At 52.2% G+C, this 20,722-nt stretch overlaps 29 non-coding genes across 29 annotated transcripts; all 29 read right to left on the bottom strand.

Moving 5' to 3' along the window:
- Positions 1-744: 744 nt before the first annotated feature.
- Trnas-cga (transfer RNA serine (anticodon CGA)) lies at positions 745-826 on the bottom strand. Its single transcript has one exon. It is a non-coding gene; the product is annotated as a tRNA-Ser (tRNA).
- Positions 827-1,391: 565 nt separating this feature from the next.
- Trnas-aga (transfer RNA serine (anticodon AGA)) lies at positions 1,392-1,473 on the bottom strand. The gene has a single exon. It is a non-coding gene; the product is annotated as a tRNA-Ser (tRNA).
- A 677-nt stretch (positions 1,474-2,150) lies between these two features.
- Trnas-cga (transfer RNA serine (anticodon CGA)) lies at positions 2,151-2,232 on the bottom strand. Its single transcript has one exon. It is a non-coding gene; the product is annotated as a tRNA-Ser (tRNA).
- A 565-nt stretch (positions 2,233-2,797) lies between these two features.
- Trnas-aga (transfer RNA serine (anticodon AGA)) lies at positions 2,798-2,879 on the bottom strand. The gene has a single exon. It is a non-coding gene; the product is annotated as a tRNA-Ser (tRNA).
- Positions 2,880-3,556: 677 nt separating this feature from the next.
- Trnas-cga (transfer RNA serine (anticodon CGA)) lies at positions 3,557-3,638 on the bottom strand. The gene has a single exon. It is a non-coding gene; the product is annotated as a tRNA-Ser (tRNA).
- A 565-nt stretch (positions 3,639-4,203) lies between these two features.
- On the bottom strand, positions 4,204-4,285 carry Trnas-aga (transfer RNA serine (anticodon AGA)). The gene has a single exon. It is a non-coding gene; the product is annotated as a tRNA-Ser (tRNA).
- A 677-nt stretch (positions 4,286-4,962) lies between these two features.
- Trnas-cga (transfer RNA serine (anticodon CGA)) lies at positions 4,963-5,044 on the bottom strand. Its single transcript has one exon. It is a non-coding gene; the product is annotated as a tRNA-Ser (tRNA).
- Positions 5,045-5,609: 565 nt separating this feature from the next.
- Positions 5,610-5,691, bottom strand: Trnas-aga (transfer RNA serine (anticodon AGA)). The gene has a single exon. It is a non-coding gene; the product is annotated as a tRNA-Ser (tRNA).
- Positions 5,692-6,368: 677 nt separating this feature from the next.
- Trnas-cga (transfer RNA serine (anticodon CGA)) lies at positions 6,369-6,450 on the bottom strand. The gene has a single exon. It is a non-coding gene; the product is annotated as a tRNA-Ser (tRNA).
- Positions 6,451-7,015: 565 nt separating this feature from the next.
- Positions 7,016-7,097, bottom strand: Trnas-aga (transfer RNA serine (anticodon AGA)). The gene has a single exon. It is a non-coding gene; the product is annotated as a tRNA-Ser (tRNA).
- A 677-nt stretch (positions 7,098-7,774) lies between these two features.
- Trnas-cga (transfer RNA serine (anticodon CGA)) lies at positions 7,775-7,856 on the bottom strand. The gene has a single exon. It is a non-coding gene; the product is annotated as a tRNA-Ser (tRNA).
- Positions 7,857-8,421: 565 nt separating this feature from the next.
- Trnas-aga (transfer RNA serine (anticodon AGA)) lies at positions 8,422-8,503 on the bottom strand. Its single transcript has one exon. It is a non-coding gene; the product is annotated as a tRNA-Ser (tRNA).
- Positions 8,504-9,180: 677 nt separating this feature from the next.
- Positions 9,181-9,262, bottom strand: Trnas-cga (transfer RNA serine (anticodon CGA)). Its single transcript has one exon. It is a non-coding gene; the product is annotated as a tRNA-Ser (tRNA).
- A 565-nt stretch (positions 9,263-9,827) lies between these two features.
- Trnas-aga (transfer RNA serine (anticodon AGA)) lies at positions 9,828-9,909 on the bottom strand. Its single transcript has one exon. It is a non-coding gene; the product is annotated as a tRNA-Ser (tRNA).
- Positions 9,910-10,586: 677 nt separating this feature from the next.
- Trnas-cga (transfer RNA serine (anticodon CGA)) lies at positions 10,587-10,668 on the bottom strand. The gene has a single exon. It is a non-coding gene; the product is annotated as a tRNA-Ser (tRNA).
- Positions 10,669-11,233: 565 nt separating this feature from the next.
- Trnas-aga (transfer RNA serine (anticodon AGA)) lies at positions 11,234-11,315 on the bottom strand. The gene has a single exon. It is a non-coding gene; the product is annotated as a tRNA-Ser (tRNA).
- A 677-nt stretch (positions 11,316-11,992) lies between these two features.
- Trnas-cga (transfer RNA serine (anticodon CGA)) lies at positions 11,993-12,074 on the bottom strand. The gene has a single exon. It is a non-coding gene; the product is annotated as a tRNA-Ser (tRNA).
- A 565-nt stretch (positions 12,075-12,639) lies between these two features.
- Trnas-aga (transfer RNA serine (anticodon AGA)) lies at positions 12,640-12,721 on the bottom strand. The gene has a single exon. It is a non-coding gene; the product is annotated as a tRNA-Ser (tRNA).
- Positions 12,722-13,398: 677 nt separating this feature from the next.
- On the bottom strand, positions 13,399-13,480 carry Trnas-cga (transfer RNA serine (anticodon CGA)). Its single transcript has one exon. It is a non-coding gene; the product is annotated as a tRNA-Ser (tRNA).
- A 565-nt stretch (positions 13,481-14,045) lies between these two features.
- Positions 14,046-14,127, bottom strand: Trnas-aga (transfer RNA serine (anticodon AGA)). Its single transcript has one exon. It is a non-coding gene; the product is annotated as a tRNA-Ser (tRNA).
- A 677-nt stretch (positions 14,128-14,804) lies between these two features.
- Positions 14,805-14,886, bottom strand: Trnas-cga (transfer RNA serine (anticodon CGA)). Its single transcript has one exon. It is a non-coding gene; the product is annotated as a tRNA-Ser (tRNA).
- A 565-nt stretch (positions 14,887-15,451) lies between these two features.
- On the bottom strand, positions 15,452-15,533 carry Trnas-aga (transfer RNA serine (anticodon AGA)). Its single transcript has one exon. It is a non-coding gene; the product is annotated as a tRNA-Ser (tRNA).
- A 677-nt stretch (positions 15,534-16,210) lies between these two features.
- Trnas-cga (transfer RNA serine (anticodon CGA)) lies at positions 16,211-16,292 on the bottom strand. The gene has a single exon. It is a non-coding gene; the product is annotated as a tRNA-Ser (tRNA).
- Positions 16,293-16,857: 565 nt separating this feature from the next.
- On the bottom strand, positions 16,858-16,939 carry Trnas-aga (transfer RNA serine (anticodon AGA)). The gene has a single exon. It is a non-coding gene; the product is annotated as a tRNA-Ser (tRNA).
- A 677-nt stretch (positions 16,940-17,616) lies between these two features.
- Trnas-cga (transfer RNA serine (anticodon CGA)) lies at positions 17,617-17,698 on the bottom strand. The gene has a single exon. It is a non-coding gene; the product is annotated as a tRNA-Ser (tRNA).
- A 565-nt stretch (positions 17,699-18,263) lies between these two features.
- On the bottom strand, positions 18,264-18,345 carry Trnas-aga (transfer RNA serine (anticodon AGA)). The gene has a single exon. It is a non-coding gene; the product is annotated as a tRNA-Ser (tRNA).
- Positions 18,346-19,022: 677 nt separating this feature from the next.
- On the bottom strand, positions 19,023-19,104 carry Trnas-cga (transfer RNA serine (anticodon CGA)). The gene has a single exon. It is a non-coding gene; the product is annotated as a tRNA-Ser (tRNA).
- A 565-nt stretch (positions 19,105-19,669) lies between these two features.
- Positions 19,670-19,751, bottom strand: Trnas-aga (transfer RNA serine (anticodon AGA)). The gene has a single exon. It is a non-coding gene; the product is annotated as a tRNA-Ser (tRNA).
- Positions 19,752-20,428: 677 nt separating this feature from the next.
- Positions 20,429-20,510, bottom strand: Trnas-cga (transfer RNA serine (anticodon CGA)). Its single transcript has one exon. It is a non-coding gene; the product is annotated as a tRNA-Ser (tRNA).
- Positions 20,511-20,722: the final 212 nt, after the last annotated feature.

A 20,722-nucleotide genomic window follows, 5' to 3' on the forward strand; every position in this document is an offset into this window, starting at 1 on the left:
TCGAACCTACGCTCCCAGAGGGAATCTGATTTCTAGTCAGACGCCTTAACCACTCGGCCACGACTGCCGGTCACACAAGCGTCTGCCGACAAGTGAAAACGGCTCCTTTTAAAGCAACCTGACGGCAGAAAACGACATGGCCTCACTCGTTTCAGTAGTGCTTCCGTGGCCAGCGCAGTAGCCGTTACGACAGTGTATTAATTTTCGCCCGGACAGGGGCTTGAACGCGGGACCTTTTGGTTGAAGGCATAGTGCTCTGCCGACTCAGCTACCCTGTCCGCCTGCCAAGGATTATGGTACAGCTGCAATGTGTGGCAGTGATTCGCGTGTCGTAATTACTGGCTTGTGGCTCCAATGGCGACTTCACCGACTTCCCACTGACGCACCGCTGACGCTAGTTTTCTCTCGTCTTAAACGATGGACGTACTTTCAAGCAGCTGCGAGATCTTACGAAAAGAAACGCTGCACCACTGCCTGTGCCGCACTCGAATGACTCAATTGCGATTCTTAAAAAGAAATGAATGCTCGCTCTGTCCAACACTTTCAAGCACGTCTGCGTACTCACGAACACGGCGACGGCGCGAGAAAATGACGGGGGTGCGCTCGTGGGCCTGCGACGGTTTTCTGCATTACTAGCTTCCGTGCGAGGTGAACCGATAGCCACAGGAAGCAGGGGCCGCCGCGAAAATCAGTATTCTTAAACATGCGTGCGAAAATTTGTGCTCGTTTGTACGCAAAATCGCACGCAGCCGGTAGGATTCGAACCTACGCTCCCAGAGGCAATCTGATTTCGAGTCAGACGCCTTAACCACTCGGCCACGACTGCCGGTGGCGCCAGCTCCTCCCGACACATGCAACTGCTGCCGTTTAGAGCACTGCAGTGCCAGGAAACGGCACAGCTGCATTCTTTTCCGTCGTGCTTTCACCGCTACTAGGCGAGCCGCTACCAAAGTATTAAAATTTCCGCCCGCACAGGGACTTGAACCCTGGACCCTCACGTCAAATGCCTTATGCTCTACCGACTGAGCTATCCGGGCTCACCTCACGTTACTACACCTCCCACTATGCTACGGACACATTGCCTCTTGTCCTTTACTGTTGGGCAATCGTTGCATGGAGCTGTTACTAATTAAGCGTCCTCTGAAATGCTGTCTACAAACGCATCACGCTAGGCTCGTAACAGACTATCGAAGAAAACTGACACACGATGTAAAATCAAATTGCAGCAGTTTTTACGTCTCATACGTTGAAGCAGAGGAGCTACGTGTTTTCTCGACACTCACTGGGCGATTGGAAAATTCACAAGCGTCTCGAATGCAATGTTTCCCACGTATTCGCTCATTTCACGGTTCCGTTGGAGATGCTCTTCACCTCTTGACACAAAAATGAAACGCAGTCGGTAGGACTCGAACCTACGCTCCCAGAGGGAATCTGATTTCTAGTCAGACGCCTTAACCACTCGGCCACGACTGCCGGTCACACAAGCGTCTGCCGACAAGTGAAAACGGCTCCTTTTAAAGCAACCTGACGGCAGAAAACGACATGGCCTCACTCGTTTCAGTAGTGCTTCCGTGGCCAGCGCAGTAGCCGTTACGACAGTGTATTAATTTTCGCCCGGACAGGGGCTTGAACGCGGGACCTTTTGGTTGAAGGCATAGTGCTCTGCCGACTCAGCTACCCTGTCCGCCTGCCAAGGATTATGGTACAGCTGCAATGTGTGGCAGTGATTCGCGTGTCGTAATTACTGGCTTGTGGCTCCAATGGCGACTTCACCGACTTCCCACTGACGCACCGCTGACGCTAGTTTTCTCTCGTCTTAAACGATGGACGTACTTTCAAGCAGCTGCGAGATCTTACGAAAAGAAACGCTGCACCACTGCCTGTGCCGCACTCGAATGACTCAATTGCGATTCTTAAAAAGAAATGAATGCTCGCTCTGTCCAACACTTTCAAGCACGTCTGCGTACTCACGAACACGGCGACGGCGCGAGAAAATGACGGGGGTGCGCTCGTGGGCCTGCGACGGTTTTCTGCATTACTAGCTTCCGTGCGAGGTGAACCGATAGCCACAGGAAGCAGGGGCCGCCGCGAAAATCAGTATTCTTAAACATGCGTGCGAAAATTTGTGCTCGTTTGTACGCAAAATCGCACGCAGCCGGTAGGATTCGAACCTACGCTCCCAGAGGCAATCTGATTTCGAGTCAGACGCCTTAACCACTCGGCCACGACTGCCGGTGGCGCCAGCTCCTCCCGACACATGCAACTGCTGCCGTTTAGAGCACTGCAGTGCCAGGAAACGGCACAGCTGCATTCTTTTCCGTCGTGCTTTCACCGCTACTAGGCGAGCCGCTACCAAAGTATTAAAATTTCCGCCCGCACAGGGACTTGAACCCTGGACCCTCACGTCAAATGCCTTATGCTCTACCGACTGAGCTATCCGGGCTCACCTCACGTTACTACACCTCCCACTATGCTACGGACACATTGCCTCTTGTCCTTTACTGTTGGGCAATCGTTGCATGGAGCTGTTACTAATTAAGCGTCCTCTGAAATGCTGTCTACAAACGCATCACGCTAGGCTCGTAACAGACTATCGAAGAAAACTGACACACGATGTAAAATCAAATTGCAGCAGTTTTTACGTCTCATACGTTGAAGCAGAGGAGCTACGTGTTTTCTCGACACTCACTGGGCGATTGGAAAATTCACAAGCGTCTCGAATGCAATGTTTCCCACGTATTCGCTCATTTCACGGTTCCGTTGGAGATGCTCTTCACCTCTTGACACAAAAATGAAACGCAGTCGGTAGGACTCGAACCTACGCTCCCAGAGGGAATCTGATTTCTAGTCAGACGCCTTAACCACTCGGCCACGACTGCCGGTCACACAAGCGTCTGCCGACAAGTGAAAACGGCTCCTAAGACCATACCCTGACGGCAGAAAACGACATGGCCTCACTCGTTTCAGTAGTGCTTCCGTGGCCAGCGCAGTAGCCGTTACGACAGTGTATTAATTTTCGCCCGGACAGGGGCTTGAACGCGGGACCTTTTGGTTGAAGGCATAGTGCTCTGCCGACTCAGCTACCCTGTCCGCCTGCCAAGGATTATGGTACAGCTGCAATGTGTGGCAGTGATTCGCGTGTCGTAATTACTGGCTTGTGGCTCCAATGGCGACTTCACCGACTTCCCACTGACGCACCGCTGACGCTAGTTTTCTCTCGTCTTAAACGATGGACGTACTTTCAAGCAGCTGCGAGATCTTACGAAAAGAAACGCTGCACCACTGCCTGTGCCGCACTCGAATGACTCAATTGCGATTCTTAAAAAGAAATGAATGCTCGCTCTGTCCAACACTTTCAAGCACGTCTGCGTACTCACGAACACGGCGACGGCGCGAGAAAATGACGGGGGTGCGCTCGTGGGCCTGCGACGGTTTTCTGCATTACTAGCTTCCGTGCGAGGTGAACCGATAGCCACAGGAAGCAGGGGCCGCCGCGAAAATCAGTATTCTTAAACATGCGTGCGAAAATTTGTGCTCGTTTGTACGCAAAATCGCACGCAGCCGGTAGGATTCGAACCTACGCTCCCAGAGGCAATCTGATTTCGAGTCAGACGCCTTAACCACTCGGCCACGACTGCCGGTGGCGCCAGCTCCTCCCGACACATGCAACTGCTGCCGTTTAGAGCACTGCAGTGCCAGGAAACGGCACAGCTGCATTCTTTTCCGTCGTGCTTTCACCGCTACTAGGCGAGCCGCTACCAAAGTATTAAAATTTCCGCCCGCACAGGGACTTGAACCCTGGACCCTCACGTCAAATGCCTTATGCTCTACCGACTGAGCTATCCGGGCTCACCTCACGTTACTACACCTCCCACTATGCTACGGACACATTGCCTCTTGTCCTTTACTGTTGGGCAATCGTTGCATGGAGCTGTTACTAATTAAGCGTCCTCTGAAATGCTGTCTACAAACGCATCACGCTAGGCTCGTAACAGACTATCGAAGAAAACTGACACACGATGTAAAATCAAATTGCAGCAGTTTTTACGTCTCATACGTTGAAGCAGAGGAGCTACGTGTTTTCTCGACACTCACTGGGCGATTGGAAAATTCACAAGCGTCTCGAATGCAATGTTTCCCACGTATTCGCTCATTTCACGGTTCCGTTGGAGATGCTCTTCACCTCTTGACACAAAAATGAAACGCAGTCGGTAGGACTCGAACCTACGCTCCCAGAGGGAATCTGATTTCTAGTCAGACGCCTTAACCACTCGGCCACGACTGCCGGTCACACAAGCGTCTGCCGACAAGTGAAAACGGCTCCTTTTAAAGCAACCTGACGGCAGAAAACGACATGGCCTCACTCGTTTCAGTAGTGCTTCCGTGGCCAGCGCAGTAGCCGTTACGACAGTGTATTAATTTTCGCCCGGACAGGGGCTTGAACGCGGGACCTTTTGGTTGAAGGCATAGTGCTCTGCCGACTCAGCTACCCTGTCCGCCTGCCAAGGATTATGGTACAGCTGCAATGTGTGGCAGTGATTCGCGTGTCGTAATTACTGGCTTGTGGCTCCAATGGCGACTTCACCGACTTCCCACTGACGCACCGCTGACGCTAGTTTTCTCTCGTCTTAAACGATGGACGTACTTTCAAGCAGCTGCGAGATCTTACGAAAAGAAACGCTGCACCACTGCCTGTGCCGCACTCGAATGACTCAATTGCGATTCTTAAAAAGAAATGAATGCTCGCTCTGTCCAACACTTTCAAGCACGTCTGCGTACTCACGAACACGGCGACGGCGCGAGAAAATGACGGGGGTGCGCTCGTGGGCCTGCGACGGTTTTCTGCATTACTAGCTTCCGTGCGAGGTGAACCGATAGCCACAGGAAGCAGGGGCCGCCGCGAAAATCAGTATTCTTAAACATGCGTGCGAAAATTTGTGCTCGTTTGTACGCAAAATCGCACGCAGCCGGTAGGATTCGAACCTACGCTCCCAGAGGCAATCTGATTTCGAGTCAGACGCCTTAACCACTCGGCCACGACTGCCGGTGGCGCCAGCTCCTCCCGACACATGCAACTGCTGCCGTTTAGAGCACTGCAGTGCCAGGAAACGGCACAGCTGCATTCTTTTCCGTCGTGCTTTCACCGCTACTAGGCGAGCCGCTACCAAAGTATTAAAATTTCCGCCCGCACAGGGACTTGAACCCTGGACCCTCACGTCAAATGCCTTATGCTCTACCGACTGAGCTATCCGGGCTCACCTCACGTTACTACACCTCCCACTATGCTACGGACACATTGCCTCTTGTCCTTTACTGTTGGGCAATCGTTGCATGGAGCTGTTACTAATTAAGCGTCCTCTGAAATGCTGTCTACAAACGCATCACGCTAGGCTCGTAACAGACTATCGAAGAAAACTGACACACGATGTAAAATCAAATTGCAGCAGTTTTTACGTCTCATACGTTGAAGCAGAGGAGCTACGTGTTTTCTCGACACTCACTGGGCGATTGGAAAATTCACAAGCGTCTCGAATGCAATGTTTCCCACGTATTCGCTCATTTCACGGTTCCGTTGGAGATGCTCTTCACCTCTTGACACAAAAATGAAACGCAGTCGGTAGGACTCGAACCTACGCTCCCAGAGGGAATCTGATTTCTAGTCAGACGCCTTAACCACTCGGCCACGACTGCCGGTCACACAAGCGTCTGCCGACAAGTGAAAACGGCTCCTTTTAAAGCAACCTGACGGCAGAAAACGACATGGCCTCACTCGTTTCAGTAGTGCTTCCGTGGCCAGCGCAGTAGCCGTTACGACAGTGTATTAATTTTCGCCCGGACAGGGGCTTGAACGCGGGACCTTTTGGTTGAAGGCATAGTGCTCTGCCGACTCAGCTACCCTGTCCGCCTGCCAAGGATTATGGTACAGCTGCAATGTGTGGCAGTGATTCGCGTGTCGTAATTACTGGCTTGTGGCTCCAATGGCGACTTCACCGACTTCCCACTGACGCACCGCTGACGCTAGTTTTCTCTCGTCTTAAACGATGGACGTACTTTCAAGCAGCTGCGAGATCTTACGAAAAGAAACGCTGCACCACTGCCTGTGCCGCACTCGAATGACTCAATTGCGATTCTTAAAAAGAAATGAATGCTCGCTCTGTCCAACACTTTCAAGCACGTCTGCGTACTCACGAACACGGCGACGGCGCGAGAAAATGACGGGGGTGCGCTCGTGGGCCTGCGACGGTTTTCTGCATTACTAGCTTCCGTGCGAGGTGAACCGATAGCCACAGGAAGCAGGGGCCGCCGCGAAAATCAGTATTCTTAAACATGCGTGCGAAAATTTGTGCTCGTTTGTACGCAAAATCGCACGCAGCCGGTAGGATTCGAACCTACGCTCCCAGAGGCAATCTGATTTCGAGTCAGACGCCTTAACCACTCGGCCACGACTGCCGGTGGCGCCAGCTCCTCCCGACACATGCAACTGCTGCCGTTTAGAGCACTGCAGTGCCAGGAAACGGCACAGCTGCATTCTTTTCCGTCGTGCTTTCACCGCTACTAGGCGAGCCGCTACCAAAGTATTAAAATTTCCGCCCGCACAGGGACTTGAACCCTGGACCCTCACGTCAAATGCCTTATGCTCTACCGACTGAGCTATCCGGGCTCACCTCACGTTACTACACCTCCCACTATGCTACGGACACATTGCCTCTTGTCCTTTACTGTTGGGCAATCGTTGCATGGAGCTGTTACTAATTAAGCGTCCTCTGAAATGCTGTCTACAAACGCATCACGCTAGGCTCGTAACAGACTATCGAAGAAAACTGACACACGATGTAAAATCAAATTGCAGCAGTTTTTACGTCTCATACGTTGAAGCAGAGGAGCTACGTGTTTTCTCGACACTCACTGGGCGATTGGAAAATTCACAAGCGTCTCGAATGCAATGTTTCCCACGTATTCGCTCATTTCACGGTTCCGTTGGAGATGCTCTTCACCTCTTGACACAAAAATGAAACGCAGTCGGTAGGACTCGAACCTACGCTCCCAGAGGGAATCTGATTTCTAGTCAGACGCCTTAACCACTCGGCCACGACTGCCGGTCACACAAGCGTCTGCCGACAAGTGAAAACGGCTCCTTTTAAAGCAACCTGACGGCAGAAAACGACATGGCCTCACTCGTTTCAGTAGTGCTTCCGTGGCCAGCGCAGTAGCCGTTACGACAGTGTATTAATTTTCGCCCGGACAGGGGCTTGAACGCGGGACCTTTTGGTTGAAGGCATAGTGCTCTGCCGACTCAGCTACCCTGTCCGCCTGCCAAGGATTATGGTACAGCTGCAATGTGTGGCAGTGATTCGCGTGTCGTAATTACTGGCTTGTGGCTCCAATGGCGACTTCACCGACTTCCCACTGACGCACCGCTGACGCTAGTTTTCTCTCGTCTTAAACGATGGACGTACTTTCAAGCAGCTGCGAGATCTTACGAAAAGAAACGCTGCACCACTGCCTGTGCCGCACTCGAATGACTCAATTGCGATTCTTAAAAAGAAATGAATGCTCGCTCTGTCCAACACTTTCAAGCACGTCTGCGTACTCACGAACACGGCGACGGCGCGAGAAAATGACGGGGGTGCGCTCGTGGGCCTGCGACGGTTTTCTGCATTACTAGCTTCCGTGCGAGGTGAACCGATAGCCACAGGAAGCAGGGGCCGCCGCGAAAATCAGTATTCTTAAACATGCGTGCGAAAATTTGTGCTCGTTTGTACGCAAAATCGCACGCAGCCGGTAGGATTCGAACCTACGCTCCCAGAGGCAATCTGATTTCGAGTCAGACGCCTTAACCACTCGGCCACGACTGCCGGTGGCGCCAGCTCCTCCCGACACATGCAACTGCTGCCGTTTAGAGCACTGCAGTGCCAGGAAACGGCACAGCTGCATTCTTTTCCGTCGTGCTTTCACCGCTACTAGGCGAGCCGCTACCAAAGTATTAAAATTTCCGCCCGCACAGGGACTTGAACCCTGGACCCTCACGTCAAATGCCTTATGCTCTACCGACTGAGCTATCCGGGCTCACCTCACGTTACTACACCTCCCACTATGCTACGGACACATTGCCTCTTGTCCTTTACTGTTGGGCAATCGTTGCATGGAGCTGTTACTAATTAAGCGTCCTCTGAAATGCTGTCTACAAACGCATCACGCTAGGCTCGTAACAGACTATCGAAGAAAACTGACACACGATGTAAAATCAAATTGCAGCAGTTTTTACGTCTCATACGTTGAAGCAGAGGAGCTACGTGTTTTCTCGACACTCACTGGGCGATTGGAAAATTCACAAGCGTCTCGAATGCAATGTTTCCCACGTATTCGCTCATTTCACGGTTCCGTTGGAGATGCTCTTCACCTCTTGACACAAAAATGAAACGCAGTCGGTAGGACTCGAACCTACGCTCCCAGAGGGAATCTGATTTCTAGTCAGACGCCTTAACCACTCGGCCACGACTGCCGGTCACACAAGCGTCTGCCGACAAGTGAAAACGGCTCCTTTTAAAGCAACCTGACGGCAGAAAACGACATGGCCTCACTCGTTTCAGTAGTGCTTCCGTGGCCAGCGCAGTAGCCGTTACGACAGTGTATTAATTTTCGCCCGGACAGGGGCTTGAACGCGGGACCTTTTGGTTGAAGGCATAGTGCTCTGCCGACTCAGCTACCCTGTCCGCCTGCCAAGGATTATGGTACAGCTGCAATGTGTGGCAGTGATTCGCGTGTCGTAATTACTGGCTTGTGGCTCCAATGGCGACTTCACCGACTTCCCACTGACGCACCGCTGACGCTAGTTTTCTCTCGTCTTAAACGATGGACGTACTTTCAAGCAGCTGCGAGATCTTACGAAAAGAAACGCTGCACCACTGCCTGTGCCGCACTCGAATGACTCAATTGCGATTCTTAAAAAGAAATGAATGCTCGCTCTGTCCAACACTTTCAAGCACGTCTGCGTACTCACGAACACGGCGACGGCGCGAGAAAATGACGGGGGTGCGCTCGTGGGCCTGCGACGGTTTTCTGCATTACTAGCTTCCGTGCGAGGTGAACCGATAGCCACAGGAAGCAGGGGCCGCCGCGAAAATCAGTATTCTTAAACATGCGTGCGAAAATTTGTGCTCGTTTGTACGCAAAATCGCACGCAGCCGGTAGGATTCGAACCTACGCTCCCAGAGGCAATCTGATTTCGAGTCAGACGCCTTAACCACTCGGCCACGACTGCCGGTGGCGCCAGCTCCTCCCGACACATGCAACTGCTGCCGTTTAGAGCACTGCAGTGCCAGGAAACGGCACAGCTGCATTCTTTTCCGTCGTGCTTTCACCGCTACTAGGCGAGCCGCTACCAAAGTATTAAAATTTCCGCCCGCACAGGGACTTGAACCCTGGACCCTCACGTCAAATGCCTTATGCTCTACCGACTGAGCTATCCGGGCTCACCTCACGTTACTACACCTCCCACTATGCTACGGACACATTGCCTCTTGTCCTTTACTGTTGGGCAATCGTTGCATGGAGCTGTTACTAATTAAGCGTCCTCTGAAATGCTGTCTACAAACGCATCACGCTAGGCTCGTAACAGACTATCGAAGAAAACTGACACACGATGTAAAATCAAATTGCAGCAGTTTTTACGTCTCATACGTTGAAGCAGAGGAGCTACGTGTTTTCTCGACACTCACTGGGCGATTGGAAAATTCACAAGCGTCTCGAATGCAATGTTTCCCACGTATTCGCTCATTTCACGGTTCCGTTGGAGATGCTCTTCACCTCTTGACACAAAAATGAAACGCAGTCGGTAGGACTCGAACCTACGCTCCCAGAGGGAATCTGATTTCTAGTCAGACGCCTTAACCACTCGGCCACGACTGCCGGTCACACAAGCGTCTGCCGACAAGTGAAAACGGCTCCTTTTAAAGCAACCTGACGGCAGAAAACGACATGGCCTCACTCGTTTCAGTAGTGCTTCCGTGGCCAGCGCAGTAGCCGTTACGACAGTGTATTAATTTTCGCCCGGACAGGGGCTTGAACGCGGGACCTTTTGGTTGAAGGCATAGTGCTCTGCCGACTCAGCTACCCTGTCCGCCTGCCAAGGATTATGGTACAGCTGCAATGTGTGGCAGTGATTCGCGTGTCGTAATTACTGGCTTGTGGCTCCAATGGCGACTTCACCGACTTCCCACTGACGCACCGCTGACGCTAGTTTTCTCTCGTCTTAAACGATGGACGTACTTTCAAGCAGCTGCGAGATCTTACGAAAAGAAACGCTGCACCACTGCCTGTGCCGCACTCGAATGACTCAATTGCGATTCTTAAAAAGAAATGAATGCTCGCTCTGTCCAACACTTTCAAGCACGTCTGCGTACTCACGAACACGGCGACGGCGCGAGAAAATGACGGGGGTGCGCTCGTGGGCCTGCGACGGTTTTCTGCATTACTAGCTTCCGTGCGAGGTGAACCGATAGCCACAGGAAGCAGGGGCCGCCGCGAAAATCAGTATTCTTAAACATGCGTGCGAAAATTTGTGCTCGTTTGTACGCAAAATCGCACGCAGCCGGTAGGATTCGAACCTACGCTCCCAGAGGCAATCTGATTTCGAGTCAGACGCCTTAACCACTCGGCCACGACTGCCGGTGGCGCCAGCTCCTCCCGACACATGCAACTGCTGCCGTTTAGAGCACTGCAGTGCCAGGAAACGGCACAGCTGCATTCTTTTCCGTCGTGCTTTCACCGCTACTAGGCGAGCCGCTACCAAAGTATTAAAATTTCCGCCCGCACAGGGACTTGAACCCTGGACCCTCACGTCAAATGCCTTATGCTCTACCGACTGAGCTATCCGGGCTCACCTCACGTTACTACACCTCCCACTATGCTACGGACACATTGCCTCTTGTCCTTTACTGTTGGGCAATCGTTGCATGGAGCTGTTACTAATTAAGCGTCCTCTGAAATGCTGTCTACAAACGCATCACGCTAGGCTCGTAACAGACTATCGAAGAAAACTGACACACGATGTAAAATCAAATTGCAGCAGTTTTTACGTCTCATACGTTGAAGCAGAGGAGCTACGTGTTTTCTCGACACTCACTGGGCGATTGGAAAATTCACAAGCGTCTCGAATGCAATGTTTCCCACGTATTCGCTCATTTCACGGTTCCGTTGGAGATGCTCTTCACCTCTTGACACAAAAATGAAACGCAGTCGGTAGGACTCGAACCTACGCTCCCAGAGGGAATCTGATTTCTAGTCAGACGCCTTAACCACTCGGCCACGACTGCCGGTCACACAAGCGTCTGCCGACAAGTGAAAACGGCTCCTTTTAAAGCAACCTGACGGCAGAAAACGACATGGCCTCACTCGTTTCAGTAGTGCTTCCGTGGCCAGCGCAGTAGCCGTTACGACAGTGTATTAATTTTCGCCCGGACAGGGGCTTGAACGCGGGACCTTTTGGTTGAAGGCATAGTGCTCTGCCGACTCAGCTACCCTGTCCGCCTGCCAAGGATTATGGTACAGCTGCAATGTGTGGCAGTGATTCGCGTGTCGTAATTACTGGCTTGTGGCTCCAATGGCGACTTCACCGACTTCCCACTGACGCACCGCTGACGCTAGTTTTCTCTCGTCTTAAACGATGGACGTACTTTCAAGCAGCTGCGAGATCTTACGAAAAGAAACGCTGCACCACTGCCTGTGCCGCACTCGAATGACTCAATTGCGATTCTTAAAAAGAAATGAATGCTCGCTCTGTCCAACACTTTCAAGCACGTCTGCGTACTCACGAACACGGCGACGGCGCGAGAAAATGACGGGGGTGCGCTCGTGGGCCTGCGACGGTTTTCTGCATTACTAGCTTCCGTGCGAGGTGAACCGATAGCCACAGGAAGCAGGGGCCGCCGCGAAAATCAGTATTCTTAAACATGCGTGCGAAAATTTGTGCTCGTTTGTACGCAAAATCGCACGCAGCCGGTAGGATTCGAACCTACGCTCCCAGAGGCAATCTGATTTCGAGTCAGACGCCTTAACCACTCGGCCACGACTGCCGGTGGCGCCAGCTCCTCCCGACACATGCAACTGCTGCCGTTTAGAGCACTGCAGTGCCAGGAAACGGCACAGCTGCATTCTTTTCCGTCGTGCTTTCACCGCTACTAGGCGAGCCGCTACCAAAGTATTAAAATTTCCGCCCGCACAGGGACTTGAACCCTGGACCCTCACGTCAAATGCCTTATGCTCTACCGACTGAGCTATCCGGGCTCACCTCACGTTACTACACCTCCCACTATGCTACGGACACATTGCCTCTTGTCCTTTACTGTTGGGCAATCGTTGCATGGAGCTGTTACTAATTAAGCGTCCTCTGAAATGCTGTCTACAAACGCATCACGCTAGGCTCGTAACAGACTATCGAAGAAAACTGACACACGATGTAAAATCAAATTGCAGCAGTTTTTACGTCTCATACGTTGAAGCAGAGGAGCTACGTGTTTTCTCGACACTCACTGGGCGATTGGAAAATTCACAAGCGTCTCGAATGCAATGTTTCCCACGTATTCGCTCATTTCACGGTTCCGTTGGAGATGCTCTTCACCTCTTGACACAAAAATGAAACGCAGTCGGTAGGACTCGAACCTACGCTCCCAGAGGGAATCTGATTTCTAGTCAGACGCCTTAACCACTCGGCCACGACTGCCGGTCACACAAGCGTCTGCCGACAAGTGAAAACGGCTCCTTTTAAAGCAACCTGACGGCAGAAAACGACATGGCCTCACTCGTTTCAGTAGTGCTTCCGTGGCCAGCGCAGTAGCCGTTACGACAGTGTATTAATTTTCGCCCGGACAGGGGCTTGAACGCGGGACCTTTTGGTTGAAGGCATAGTGCTCTGCCGACTCAGCTACCCTGTCCGCCTGCCAAGGATTATGGTACAGCTGCAATGTGTGGCAGTGATTCGCGTGTCGTAATTACTGGCTTGTGGCTCCAATGGCGACTTCACCGACTTCCCACTGACGCACCGCTGACGCTAGTTTTCTCTCGTCTTAAACGATGGACGTACTTTCAAGCAGCTGCGAGATCTTACGAAAAGAAACGCTGCACCACTGCCTGTGCCGCACTCGAATGACTCAATTGCGATTCTTAAAAAGAAATGAATGCTCGCTCTGTCCAACACTTTCAAGCACGTCTGCGTACTCACGAACACGGCGACGGCGCGAGAAAATGACGGGGGTGCGCTCGTGGGCCTGCGACGGTTTTCTGCATTACTAGCTTCCGTGCGAGGTGAACCGATAGCCACAGGAAGCAGGGGCCGCCGCGAAAATCAGTATTCTTAAACATGCGTGCGAAAATTTGTGCTCGTTTGTACGCAAAATCGCACGCAGCCGGTAGGATTCGAACCTACGCTCCCAGAGGCAATCTGATTTCGAGTCAGACGCCTTAACCACTCGGCCACGACTGCCGGTGGCGCCAGCTCCTCCCGACACATGCAACTGCTGCCGTTTAGAGCACTGCAGTGCCAGGAAACGGCACAGCTGCATTCTTTTCCGTCGTGCTTTCACCGCTACTAGGCGAGCCGCTACCAAAGTATTAAAATTTCCGCCCGCACAGGGACTTGAACCCTGGACCCTCACGTCAAATGCCTTATGCTCTACCGACTGAGCTATCCGGGCTCACCTCACGTTACTACACCTCCCACTATGCTACGGACACATTGCCTCTTGTCCTTTACTGTTGGGCAATCGTTGCATGGAGCTGTTACTAATTAAGCGTCCTCTGAAATGCTGTCTACAAACGCATCACGCTAGGCTCGTAACAGACTATCGAAGAAAACTGACACACGATGTAAAATCAAATTGCAGCAGTTTTTACGTCTCATACGTTGAAGCAGAGGAGCTACGTGTTTTCTCGACACTCACTGGGCGATTGGAAAATTCACAAGCGTCTCGAATGCAATGTTTCCCACGTATTCGCTCATTTCACGGTTCCGTTGGAGATGCTCTTCACCTCTTGACACAAAAATGAAACGCAGTCGGTAGGACTCGAACCTACGCTCCCAGAGGGAATCTGATTTCTAGTCAGACGCCTTAACCACTCGGCCACGACTGCCGGTCACACAAGCGTCTGCCGACAAGTGAAAACGGCTCCTTTTAAAGCAACCTGACGGCAGAAAACGACATGGCCTCACTCGTTTCAGTAGTGCTTCCGTGGCCAGCGCAGTAGCCGTTACGACAGTGTATTAATTTTCGCCCGGACAGGGGCTTGAACGCGGGACCTTTTGGTTGAAGGCATAGTGCTCTGCCGACTCAGCTACCCTGTCCGCCTGCCAAGGATTATGGTACAGCTGCAATGTGTGGCAGTGATTCGCGTGTCGTAATTACTGGCTTGTGGCTCCAATGGCGACTTCACCGACTTCCCACTGACGCACCGCTGACGCTAGTTTTCTCTCGTCTTAAACGATGGACGTACTTTCAAGCAGCTGCGAGATCTTACGAAAAGAAACGCTGCACCACTGCCTGTGCCGCACTCGAATGACTCAATTGCGATTCTTAAAAAGAAATGAATGCTCGCTCTGTCCAACACTTTCAAGCACGTCTGCGTACTCACGAACACGGCGACGGCGCGAGAAAATGACGGGGGTGCGCTCGTGGGCCTGCGACGGTTTTCTGCATTACTAGCTTCCGTGCGAGGTGAACCGATAGCCACAGGAAGCAGGGGCCGCCGCGAAAATCAGTATTCTTAAACATGCGTGCGAAAATTTGTGCTCGTTTGTACGCAAAATCGCACGCAGCCGGTAGGATTCGAACCTACGCTCCCAGAGGCAATCTGATTTCGAGTCAGACGCCTTAACCACTCGGCCACGACTGCCGGTGGCGCCAGCTCCTCCCGACACATGCAACTGCTGCCGTTTAGAGCACTGCAGTGCCAGGAAACGGCACAGCTGCATTCTTTTCCGTCGTGCTTTCACCGCTACTAGGCGAGCCGCTACCAAAGTATTAAAATTTCCGCTCGCACAGGGACTTGAACCCTGGACCCTCACGTCAAATGCCTTATGCTCTACCGACTGAGCTATCCGGGCTCACCTCACGTTACTACACCTCCCACTATGCTACGGACACATTGCCTCTTGTCCTTTACTGTTGGGCAATCGTTGCATGGAGCTGTTACTAATTAAGCGTCCTCTGAAATGCTGTCTACAAACGCATCACGCTAGGCTCGTAACAGACTATCGAAGAAAACTGACACACGATGTAAAATCAAATTGCAGCAGTTTTTACGTCTCATACGTTGAAGCAGAGGAGCTACGTGTTTTCTCGACACTCACTGGGCGATTGGAAAATTCACAAGCGTCTCGAATGCAATGTTTCCCACGTATTCGCTCATTTCACGGTTCCGTTGGAGATGCTCTTCACCTCTTGACACAAAAATGAAACGCAGTCGGTAGGACTCGAACCTACGCTCCCAGAGGGAATCTGATTTCTAGTCAGACGCCTTAACCACTCGGCCACGACTGCCGGTCACACAAGCGTCTGCCGACAAGTGAAAACGGCTCCTTTTAAAGCAACCTGACGGCAGAAAACGACATGGCCTCACTCGTTTCAGTAGTGCTTCCGTGGCCAGCGCAGTAGCCGTTACGACAGTGTATTAATTTTCGCCCGGACAGGGGCTTGAACGCGGGACCTTTTGGTTGAAGGCATAGTGCTCTGCCGACTCAGCTACCCTGTCCGCCTGCCAAGGATTATGGTACAGCTGCAATGTGTGGCAGTGATTCGCGTGTCGTAATTACTGGCTTGTGGCTCCAATGGCGACTTCACCGACTTCCCACTGACGCACCGCTGACGCTAGTTTTCTCTCGTCTTAAACGATGGACGTACTTTCAAGCAGCTGCGAGATCTTACGAAAAGAAACGCTGCACCACTGCCTGTGCCGCACTCGAATGACTCAATTGCGATTCTTAAAAAGAAATGAATGCTCGCTCTGTCCAACACTTTCAAGCACGTCTGCGTACTCACGAACACGGCGACGGCGCGAGAAAATGACGGGGGTGCGCTCGTGGGCCTGCGACGGTTTTCTGCATTACTAGCTTCCGTGCGAGGTGAACCGATAGCCACAGGAAGCAGGGGCCGCCGCGAAAATCAGTATTCTTAAACATGCGTGCGAAAATTTGTGCTCGTTTGTACGCAAAATCGCACGCAGCCGGTAGGATTCGAACCTACGCTCCCAGAGGCAATCTGATTTCGAGTCAGACGCCTTAACCACTCGGCCACGACTGCCGGTGGCGCCAGCTCCTCCCGACACATGCAACTGCTGCCGTTTAGAGCACTGCAGTGCCAGGAAACGGCACAGCTGCATTCTTTTCCGTCGTGCTTTCACCGCTACTAGGCGAGCCGCTACCAAAGTATTAAAATTTCCGCTCGCACAGGGACTTGAACCCTGGACCCTCACGTCAAATGCCTTATGCTCTACCGACTGAGCTATCCGGGCTCACCTCACGTTACTACACCTCCCACTATGCTACGGACACATTGCCTCTTGTCCTTTACTGTTGGGCAATCGTTGCATGGAGCTGTTACTAATTAAGCGTCCTCTGAAATGCTGTCTACAAACGCATCACGCTAGGCTCGTAACAGACTATCGAAGAAAACTGACACACGATGTAAAATCAAATTGCAGCAGTTTTTACGTCTCATACGTTGAAGCAGAGGAGCTACGTGTTTTCTCGACACTCACTGGGCGATTGGAAAATTCACAAGCGTCTCGAATGCAATGTTTCCCACGTATTCGCTCATTTCACGGTTCCGTTGGAGATGCTCTTCACCTCTTGACACAAAAATGAAACGCAGTCGGTAGGACTCGAACCTACGCTCCCAGAGGGAATCTGATTTCTAGTCAGACGCCTTAACCACTCGGCCACGACTGCCGGTCACACAAGCGTCTGCCGACAAGTGAAAACGGCTCCTTTTAAAGCAACCTGACGGCAGAAAACGACATGGCCTCACTCGTTTCAGTAGTGCTTCCGTGGCCAGCGCAGTAGCCGTTACGACAGTGTATTAATTTTCGCCCGGACAGGGGCTTGAACGCGGGACCTTTTGGTTGAAGGCATAGTGCTCTGCCGACTCAGCTACCCTGTCCGCCTGCCAAGGATTATGGTACAGCTGCAATGTGTGGCAGTGATTCGCGTGTCGTAATTACTGGCTTGTGGCTCCAATGGCGACTTCACCGACTTCCCACTGACGCACCGCTGACGCTAGTTTTCTCTCGTCTTAAACGATGGACGTACTTTCAAGCAGCTGCGAGATCTTACGAAAAGAAACGCTGCACCACTGCCTGTGCCGCACTCGAATGACTCAATTGCGATTCTTAAAAAGAAATGAATGCTCGCTCTGTCCAACACTTTCAAGCACGTCTGCGTACTCACGAACACGGCGACGGCGCGAGAAAATGACGGGGGTGCGCTCGTGGGCCTGCGACGGTTTTCTGCATTACTAGCTTCCGTGCGAGGTGAACCGATAGCCACAGGAAGCAGGGGCCGCCGCGAAAATCAGTATTCTTAAACATGCGTGCGAAAATTTGTGCTCGTTTGTACGCAAAATCGCACGCAGCCGGTAGGATTCGAACCTACGCTCCCAGAGGCAATCTGATTTCGAGTCAGACGCCTTAACCACTCGGCCACGACTGCCGGTGGCGCCAGCTCCTCCCGACACATGCAACTGCTGCCGTTTAGAGCACTGCAGTGCCAGGAAACGGCACAGCTGCATTCTTTTCCGTCGTGCTTTCACCGCTACTAGGCGAGCCGCTACCAAAGTATTAAAATTTCCGCCCGCACAGGGACTTGAACCCTGGACCCTCACGTCAAATGCCTTATGCTCTACCGACTGAGCTATCCGGGCTCACCTCACGTTACTACACCTCCCACTATGCTACGGACACATTGCCTCTTGTCCTTTACTGTTGGGCAATCGTTGCATGGAGCTGTTACTAATTAAGCGTCCTCTGAAATGCTGTCTACAAACGCATCACGCTAGGCTCGTAACAGACTATCGAAGAAAACTGACACACGATGTAAAATCAAATTGCAGCAGTTTTTACGTCTCATACGTTGAAGCAGAGGAGCTACGTGTTTTCTCGACACTCACTGGGCGATTGGAAAATTCACAAGCGTCTCGAATGCAATGTTTCCCACGTATTCGCTCATTTCACGGTTCCGTTGGAGATGCTCTTCACCTCTTGACACAAAAATGAAACGCAGTCGGTAGGACTCGAACCTACGCTCCCAGAGGGAATCTGATTTCTAGTCAGACGCCTTAACCACTCGGCCACGACTGCCGGTCACACAAGCGTCTGCCGACAAGTGAAAACGGCTCCTTTTAAAGCAACCTGACGGCAGAAAACGACATGGCCTCACTCGTTTCAGTAGTGCTTCCGTGGCCAGCGCAGTAGCCGTTACGACAGTGTATTAATTTTCGCCCGGACAGGGGCTTGAACGCGGGACCTTTTGGTTGAAGGCATAGTGCTCTGCCGACTCAGCTACCCTGTCCGCCTGCCAAGGATTATGGTACAGCTGCAATGTGTGGCAGTGATTCGCGTGTCGTAATTACTGGCTTGTGGCTCCAATGGCGACTTCACCGACTTCCCACAGACGCACCGCTGACGCTAGTTTTCTCTCGTCTTAAACGATGGACGTACTTTCAAGCAGCTGCGAGATCTTACGAAAAGAAACGCTGCACCACTGCCTGTGCCGCACTCGAATGACTCAATTGCGATTCTTAAAAAGAAATGAATGCTCGCTCTGTCCAACACTTTCAAGCACGTCTGCGTACTCACGAACACGGCGACGGCGCGAGAAAATGACGGGGGTGCGCTCGTGGGCCTGCGACGGTTTTCTGCATTACTAGCTTCCGTGCGAGGTGAACCGATAGCCACAGGAAGCAGGGGCCGCCGCGAAAATCAGTATTCTTAAACATGCGTGCGAAAATTTGTGCTCGTTTGTACGCAAAATCGCACGCAGCCGGTAGGATTCGAACCTACGCTCCCAGAGGCAATCTGATTTCGAGTCAGACGCCTTAACCACTCGGCCACGACTGCCGGTGGCGCCAGCTCCTCCCGACACATGCAACTGCTGCCGTTTAGAGCACTGCAGTGCCAGGAAACGGCACAGCTGCATTCTTTTCCGTCGTGCTTTCACCGCTACTAGGCGAGCCGCTACCAAAGTATTAAAATTTCCGCCCGCACAGGGACTTGAACCCTGGACCCTCACGTCAAATGCCTTATGCTCTACCGACTGAGCTATCCGGGCTCACCTCACGTTACTACACCTCCCACTATGCTACGGACACATTGCCTCTTGTCCTTTACTGTTGGGCAATCGTTGCATGGAGCTGTTACTAATTAAGCGTCCTCTGAAATGCTGTCTACAAACGCATCACGCTAGGCTCGTAACAGACTATCGAAGAAAACTGACACACGATGTAAAATCAAATTGCAGCAGTTTTTACGTCTCATACGTTGAAGCAGAGGAGCTACGTGTTTTCTCGACACTCACTGGGCGATTGGAAAATTCACAAGCGTCTCGAATGCAATGTTTCCCACGTATTCGCTCATTTCACGGTTCCGTTGGAGATGCTCTTCACCTCTTGACACAAAAATGAAACGCAGTCGGTAGGACTCGAACCTACGCTCCCAGAGGGAATCTGATTTCTAGTCAGACGCCTTAACCACTCGGCCACGACTGCCGGTCACACAAGCGTCTGCCGACAAGTGAAAACGGCTCCTTTTAAAGCAACCTGACGGCAGAAAACGACATGGCCTCACTCGTTTCAGTAGTGCTTCCGTGGCCAGCGCAGTAGCCGTTACGACAGTGTATTAATTTTCGCCCGGACAGGGGCTTGAACGCGGGACCTTTTGGTTGAAGGCATAGTGCTCTGCCGACTCAGCTACCCTGTCCGCCTGCCAAGGATTATGGTACAGCTGCAATGTGTGGCAGTGATTCGCGTGTCGTAATTACTGGCTTGTGGCTCCAATGGCGACTTCACCGACTTCCCACTGACGCACCGCTGACGCTAGTTTTCTCTCGTCTTAAACGATGGACGTACTTTCAAGCAGCTGCGAGATCTTACGAAAAGAAACGCTGCACCACTGCCTGTGCCGCACTCGAATGACTCAATTGCGATTCTTAAAAAGAAATGAATGCTCGCTCTGTCCAACACTTTCAAGCACGTCTGCGTACTCACGAACACGGCGACGGCGCGAGAAAATGACGGGGGTGCGCTCGTGGGCCTGCGACGGTTTTCTGCATTACTAGCTTCCGTGCGAGGTGAACCGATAGCCACAGGAAGCAGGGGCCGCCGCGAAAATCAGTATTCTTAAACATGCGTGCGAAAATTTGTGCTCGTTTGTACGCAAAATCGCACGCAGCCGGTAGGATTCGAACCTACGCTCCCAGAGGCAATCTGATTTCGAGTCAGACGCCTTAACCACTCGGCCACGACTGCCGGTGGCGCCAGCTCCTCCCGACACATGCAACTGCTGCCGTTTAGAGCACTGCAGTGCCAGGAAACGGCACAGCTGCATTCTTTTCCGTCGTGCTTTCACCGCTACTAGGCGAGCCGCTACCAAAGTATTAAAATTTCCGCCCGCACAGGGACTTGAACCCTGGACCCTCACGTCAAATGCCTTATGCTCTACCGACTGAGCTATCCGGGCT

This window comes from Schistocerca cancellata, unplaced genomic scaffold, assembly GCF_023864275.1.
Source record: "Schistocerca cancellata isolate TAMUIC-IGC-003103 unplaced genomic scaffold, iqSchCanc2.1 HiC_scaffold_282, whole genome shotgun sequence".
NCBI lineage: Eukaryota > Metazoa > Arthropoda > Insecta > Orthoptera > Acrididae > Schistocerca > Schistocerca cancellata.